Source organism: Lucilia cuprina, chromosome 3 (genome assembly GCF_022045245.1).
Source record: "Lucilia cuprina isolate Lc7/37 chromosome 3, ASM2204524v1, whole genome shotgun sequence".
Lineage (NCBI taxonomy): Eukaryota > Metazoa > Arthropoda > Insecta > Diptera > Calliphoridae > Lucilia > Lucilia cuprina.
The window spans coordinates 32,510,026-32,517,058 of NC_060951.1; the positions used below are offsets into that span (position 1 = coordinate 32,510,026).

Consider the following 7,033-nt stretch of genomic DNA (forward strand, 5'->3'; position numbering starts at 1 on the left):
ATGTATTACTGCTTTATCTCCTTGTTGTTTTTATGCTTTTATTTATAATTTGTTGAGAAAATTTTCAGAGGTAGTCTCAGTTTTTTATACATATCTCAGTCATTTATGGACCGATTTTGCTAATTTTCAATAGGAAACTTCTCGAAAGCATGTCTGATAGAATTATTGAAGATTTGGATCCCGAAGATATCTGGAGTCTTTAGAAAATTGATTTCAACAGACAGACATATAGACCGACAGACAGACATACATACAGACATACAGACATACAGACAAACAGGCAGACAGACAGGCAGACAGACATACATACAGACATACGTACAGACATACATACATACATACATACATACATACATACATACATACATACATACATACATACATACATACATACATACATACATACATACATGCATACATACATACATACATACATACATACATACATACATACATACATACATACATACATACATACATACATACATACATACATACATACATACATACATATATACATACATGCATACATACATACAGACAGACAGACAAACAGACAAACAGACGGATATGGCTTAATCGACTTCGCTTTCTATAAGAATCCTTACAAACAGACATACATACAGACAGACAGACATACAGACGGATATGACTTAATCGACTTCGCTTTCTATAAGAATCCTTACAAACAAACTTATATACATATATCCTTCTCACAAAGATGAAGGGTATAATAATACAAAATATTTTCAACACTTCTTGTTGGCTTGACACCAAAATTGACATTGTTTGATTAGTAAAAGTATTTTAAAATATTTTTTGAAAAATTTACTTTTTTAACTTTGAAGTCCTTTTGAAAGGACACAGGATCACAAATCGAAAAACCAAAAACTCGAATTGTTTCCCTTAAATTTTTAGCATCACTTTTTTCCCTTTTTGTCGGATGGTGAAATCTATAAAATGAATATCTATTCAATAATCTTCATACTAAAATTTATAATATAAAAGTATTTTATTTCATTACAATGAAAGTAGCGAAGCACACTGGTTATAACTAGTCTCGTATAATTTTTCGGTTTTTGTTTAGCTCATATTCTAACTAAGGAAACTAAATTCAAAAAAAAAAAAAAAACACTTACCTTCAATTCGTTGGTCAGATATGGATTCGCCCTCCTTCACTCAAGTATAGGGTGTACTAAATGTTAAGTATAATATGCTTAAATCTTTTCATTGTAATGTCCAAAACATATTGTCTTTAGATTCCATGATTTTCCATTTATTTATTTATTTATTTATTTATTTATTTATTTATTTATTTATTTATTTTTTCTTTAACACAATATTAAATCATCTTTAAGCCAACAACAACAGCTCACTCTTGCTGAAATGAAAAAACAACGACCATTCATATGTATAAAATATACAGCTTTTACAAATATACTTACAAACATACATATGTATGTACATTTTAAACAAACAAAAAACACTTGCTCTGATAACAACAAAAACTAACACACCATACATATTTTCCCGCCTTGCAATCTTCTCTCTTAGAACAAAGAACGACCAAACAAAAGAAAAACAGCGACCGGCTGCAGACAAACAATTGCAATAACATTTTGCAAAACTTTAAACACTTTTTTAATAAATAATTTAATAAATTATTTAACTTTTTTCTCATAAATTAACGCACAAAACTATTTAGCAACATTTTTTTAATAATTTTATAAAAAAAATATTTTAATTTTCATACTTATTTTAAACAATATATTAACTTTAATTCGACAATAGAACACTAAACAACCGAACACTTTAAACATTTCTAGAAAACTAAAGAAGAATGCAAAACACCAAGGGAATCATAGAATTAGTTGATGTTATTGTTGTTGTTATTAGCTCTATGAAAAGTAAAAGTGACAACAATGATGAGGTGTTAGTTTAAAAAGGTACTTTTAAAGGGTTTATTAAAGGGGGAGTTAAGCTATTACCACCCTACACACCCATCACATACTTAAGCAAAAGGTATATTTCAAAAATTGCTCATCGCTATATAACAACACACTTGCACTATTTATTCTTCCTAAAGGTTTTTTGCCGTCTTCTTTTATAGTTTTTGTAATTTTTTAAAATATTTGTTTAATAATTTAGTTAATAGTAATAGTTTTGTATAAACATATACTTAAAAAAATCTATAAAAATTATTAAAAGTTTGATGAAATTATTATGCTGAGTCCGGTCGCTGTTTTCGTTTTGTTTGGCCATTCGTTACGGGAATCAAAATATAAGAGCAACAGGCAAGAGAGCAAGGGCGTTTTGGCGGTTATACATAAAAGTAAAATATGCTTCAATTTTTGTTGTTGTTATTAGTAAAACTGTATTGTTTTGAATCCAAATGAAAATACATATTTATGTGTACATACATGTATGTATGTATGTACATTGTACATAAATATGTACAAGGAGTTTTGTAAAATTCCTATGTAGAATAATACGTAATTTCAACGTGTAGTACAAAGTGAGGGCTATAGATTTCTTACTAACTAATAACTAACTAACCGACTGACTGAATAACTACATAACTACCCAACTAACTAACTTACTAACTTACGAACTAAATAACATATTAACTGACTACATAACTAACAAACTAACTAATTGACTAACTAACTAAGTAACTATATAATCAATTAACTAACTTACTAACTAACTAACTAACTAAGAAACTAACTAACTGACTAACTAACTAACTAACTAACTAACTAACTGACTAACTAACTAACTTACTAATTTACTAACTTACTAACTAACTAACAAACTAACTAACCGACTGACTGAATAACTGCATAACTAACCAACTAACTAACTTAAGAACTAAATAACAGATTAACTGACTATCTAACTAACCAACTAACTAATTGACTTACTTACTAAGTAACTATCTAATCAATTTACTAACTAACTAACTAACTAACTAATTAATTAACTAACTAACTAACTAACTAACTAATTACCTAACTAACTAAATAACTAAATAACTAACTAACTAACCGACTGACTGAATAACTGCATAACTAACCAACTTACTAACTTTTGAACTAAATAACATATTAAGTGACTACCTAACTAACTAATTGACTGACTAACTAAGTAACTATCTATTCAATCAACTAACTAATTATTTAACTGACTAACTAACTAACTAACTAACCAACTAACTAACTAATTGACTTACTAACTAACTAATAAACTAATTACCTAACTAACTAACATACTAACTAACTAACTAACTAACTAACTAACTAACTAACTAACTAACTAACTAACTAACTAACTAACTGACTAACTAACTAACTAACTAACTAACTAACTAACTAACTAACTAACTAACTATCTAATTAACTAACTAACTAATTAAACTAACTAACCAACTAATTTACTAACTAACATACTGCGAACTAACTAACTAACTAACTAACTAACTAACTAACTAACTAACTAACTAACTAACTAACTAACTAACTAACTAACAAAATAAATGACTAACCAACTAATTTACTAACTAGTTAACTAACTACCTGACTTCTCATTAAAGTTTCAGATTATAGAACAGGTATTGTCGCATTGTTAAAGCGTCTTAAAAAGTCTTTGTTTTCATTTTTTTACACTTGATATGCACCGTGATAGAGTTTCATTTTAAAAAAGTATATTTTTGAACAGTTCCTGTTTAGAATACTAATGATGATATTCTACTGATAAATGTTCCACTAAAGCAAAGTCATAATTTTCTTTCAGAAATTGATGAAATAGTTCATATATTTTAGTACCTTGTTTTATATACTAATCAATCTATTCATATTATATTTAAATTCAAAAAATACAATAGGAATTCTGTTTTTGTTGGAGGTTCTAATAAAAATACTAACATTTCCTTAACATCGCCGAGGACTATATATATCAGAGGAAAAGCTCAAAGAATGGAAATCTGAAAAAAATCCCTTAGCTACTTAGTGATGATGTGAAACAAAACAGACATATACTGTCAATAAGTTCAGTCAGTCATTAACGAGACTCTTTTTATACACATACCACGCATAAATATATAAACATGTAAATTCTAAGTAGTAGGATGCTTACATACTGTTACTTTTATTTGTAACTTTTAACACCACAACTCATCACTTGACTTACATGGGTTTAATGTAAAAGCGGAAGAACAAATCCTGTGTAAAATTTTTAATCATTTTTTATAATTTCCTACTTATTATATTATGCTTTTAGTTTAGATAATTATAAAAAAATTATAAAATAATACTTACCTTCAATTTGTTGGTCAAATGTGGATTCCTCCATTTTTCACACAAAGTCTTCCAATGGAGCGCCCAATATTTATTGCCTTCGGATTACATGATTTTGCACTTTTTATTTACTTTATCTAAAAATAAATTAAATCATAAAATCAGATTAAATTCAACAACAACAACTCAGTTTTATTGTCACTCATAAGTACATACCTATTAATATACAGCTTTTACATACATACATATGTACACATATACATTTAAAACAAACAAAAAACACTTGCTCTAATAACAACAACAAACTAACACACCATCCACATTTTCCCGCCTTGGAATATTCTCTCTTAGAAAAAAGAACGGCCAAACAAAAGTAAAACAGCGACCGGCTGCAGACCAATAATTGCAAAAACATTTTGCTAAACTTTAAACACTTTTTTAATAAATTATTTAACTTTTCTCTTAAAAATTTTCTCACAAAACTATTAAACAACATTTTTTTAATAATTTTATAAAAAAATATTTCAACTTTCATACTTATTTTAAACAATATATTAATTTTAATTCAACAATAGAACACTAAACAACCGAACACTTTAAACATTTCTAGAAAACTAAAGAAGAATGCAAAATATTAAGAGAATGGTAGAAGTAGTTGATGTTATTGTTGTTGTTGTTATTAACTCTATGAAAAGTAAAAGTGACAACAATGATGAGGTGTTAGTTTGAAAAGGTACTTTTAAAGGGTTTATTAAAGGGGGAGTTAAGAACTTAACACCCTACACACCCATCACATAAGTACTAATACAAAAGAAATATTTTAAAATTTGCTCATCACTATAACAACAATAACAAGAACGCGTGCACTCTTCCTTAAGGTTTTTTCTACCATTTTATGCAATTTTTCAAAATATTTGTAATGTTAATAGTAATAAATAGTTTTTTATAAAAGTATATTTAAAAAATTAGTATGAAAAAAGTATTTAAAGTTTGATGAAATTATTTTGCCGAGTCCGGTCGATGTTTTCCTTTTGTTTGGCCATTCGTTGTGGGAATTAGAATATAAAAGCAAAAGGCTTGCTCTCTTGCCGTTTTGGCGGTTATAAATAAAAAGTAAAAAATGCCTCAATTGTTATTGTTGTTATTAACAAAACTATGTTGTATGGAATGTATATGAAAATATGTATGTTTGTAATGGGAGTAAATAAAATGTGTGCATATCTGTGTATACATATGTCTTATGTACATGTACGTATGTACATTGTACTTTAATATGTACAAGGAGTTTTGTAACTGATTTACAAACTAACTTAATAACTAACTAACAAACTAACTAACTAACTAACTAATTAACTAACTAAAACTAACTAACTAAATAACTAACTAACTAACTAACTAACTAACTAACTAACTAACTAACTAACTAACTAACTAACTAACTAACTAACTAACTAACTAACTAACTAACTAACTAACTAACTAACTAACTAACTAACTAACTAACTAACTAACTAACTAACTAACTAACTAACTAACTAACTAACTAACTAACTAACTAACTAAATAACTAAATAACTAAATAACTAACTAACTAAATAACTAACTAACTAACTAACTAACTAACTAACTAACTAAATAACTAACTAACTAACTAACTAACTAACTAACTAACTAACTAACAAAATAACTAACTAACTAACTAACTCACTAACTAACTAATTAAATAACTAACTAACTAACTAACTAAATAACTAACTAACTAACTAACTAACTAACTAACTAACTAACTAAATAACTAACTAACTAACTAACTAACTAACTAACTAACTAACTAGCTAACTAAATAACTAACTAAGTAACTAACTAAATAACTAACTAACTAACTAACTAACTAACTAACTAACTAACTAACTAACTAACTAACTAACTAACTAACTAACTAAATAACTAACTAACTAACTAACTAACTAACTAACTAACTAACTAACTAAATAATTAAATAAATAAATAATTAAATAATTAAATAATTAATTAACTAACTAACTAACTAACTAACTAAATAACCAAGTAACTAACTAACTATCTAACTTACTAATTAACTAACTAACTAAATAACTAACTAACTAAGTAACTAACTAAAAACTAACTATCTAACTAACTAATTAACTAACTAACTAAATAACTAACTAGCTAACCAAATAACTAACTAAGTAACTAACTAACTAAATACTTAACTAACTATCTAACTAGCTAACTAACTAACTAACTAACTAACTAACTAACTAAATAACTAACTACATAACTAACTAACTAACTAATTAAATAATTAAATAATTAAATAATTAAATAATTAAATAATTAACTAACTAACTAACTAACTAACTAACTAAATAACTAAGTAACTAACTAACTAAATAACTAACTAAGTAACTAACTAAATAACTAACTAAATAACTAACTAACTACCTACCTAACTAACTAACTAACTAACTAAATAACTAACTAATTAACTAACTAACTAAATAACTAACTAACTAACCAACTTACTACCTAATTACTGATTACGGCAACAGAGAAAGCTCAAAGGATGCAAATCTGCAAAAAACCCTTAGATCCTGAGTGTAGGTGCATAATCAAACAGACATCTACTATCAAAATTTCATGATTAGGCTTTTTTAATCAGTAATGAAGATTCTTTTATAAACATACATACCTACATTAGTATAGGTATACATACA

The 7,033-nt window shown here is 26.4% G+C and overlaps 1 long non-coding RNA gene across 3 annotated transcripts in view; it reads right to left on the reverse strand.

Moving 5' to 3' along the window:
• Positions 1–1,139: 1,139 nt before the first annotated feature.
• LOC124419006 overlaps positions 1,140–7,033 on the reverse strand; it is a 9,555-nt gene continuing 3,661 nt past the window's right edge. For all 3 annotated transcript variants that reach the window (XR_006940339.1, XR_006940338.1, XR_006940340.1), the window contains 2 exons: positions 4,317–4,432; positions 1,140–1,381 (listed from right to left, as the gene is read on the reverse strand). This is a non-coding gene — a long non-coding RNA (uncharacterized LOC124419006). The remainder of the gene's footprint in view (positions 1,382–4,316; positions 4,433–7,033) is intronic.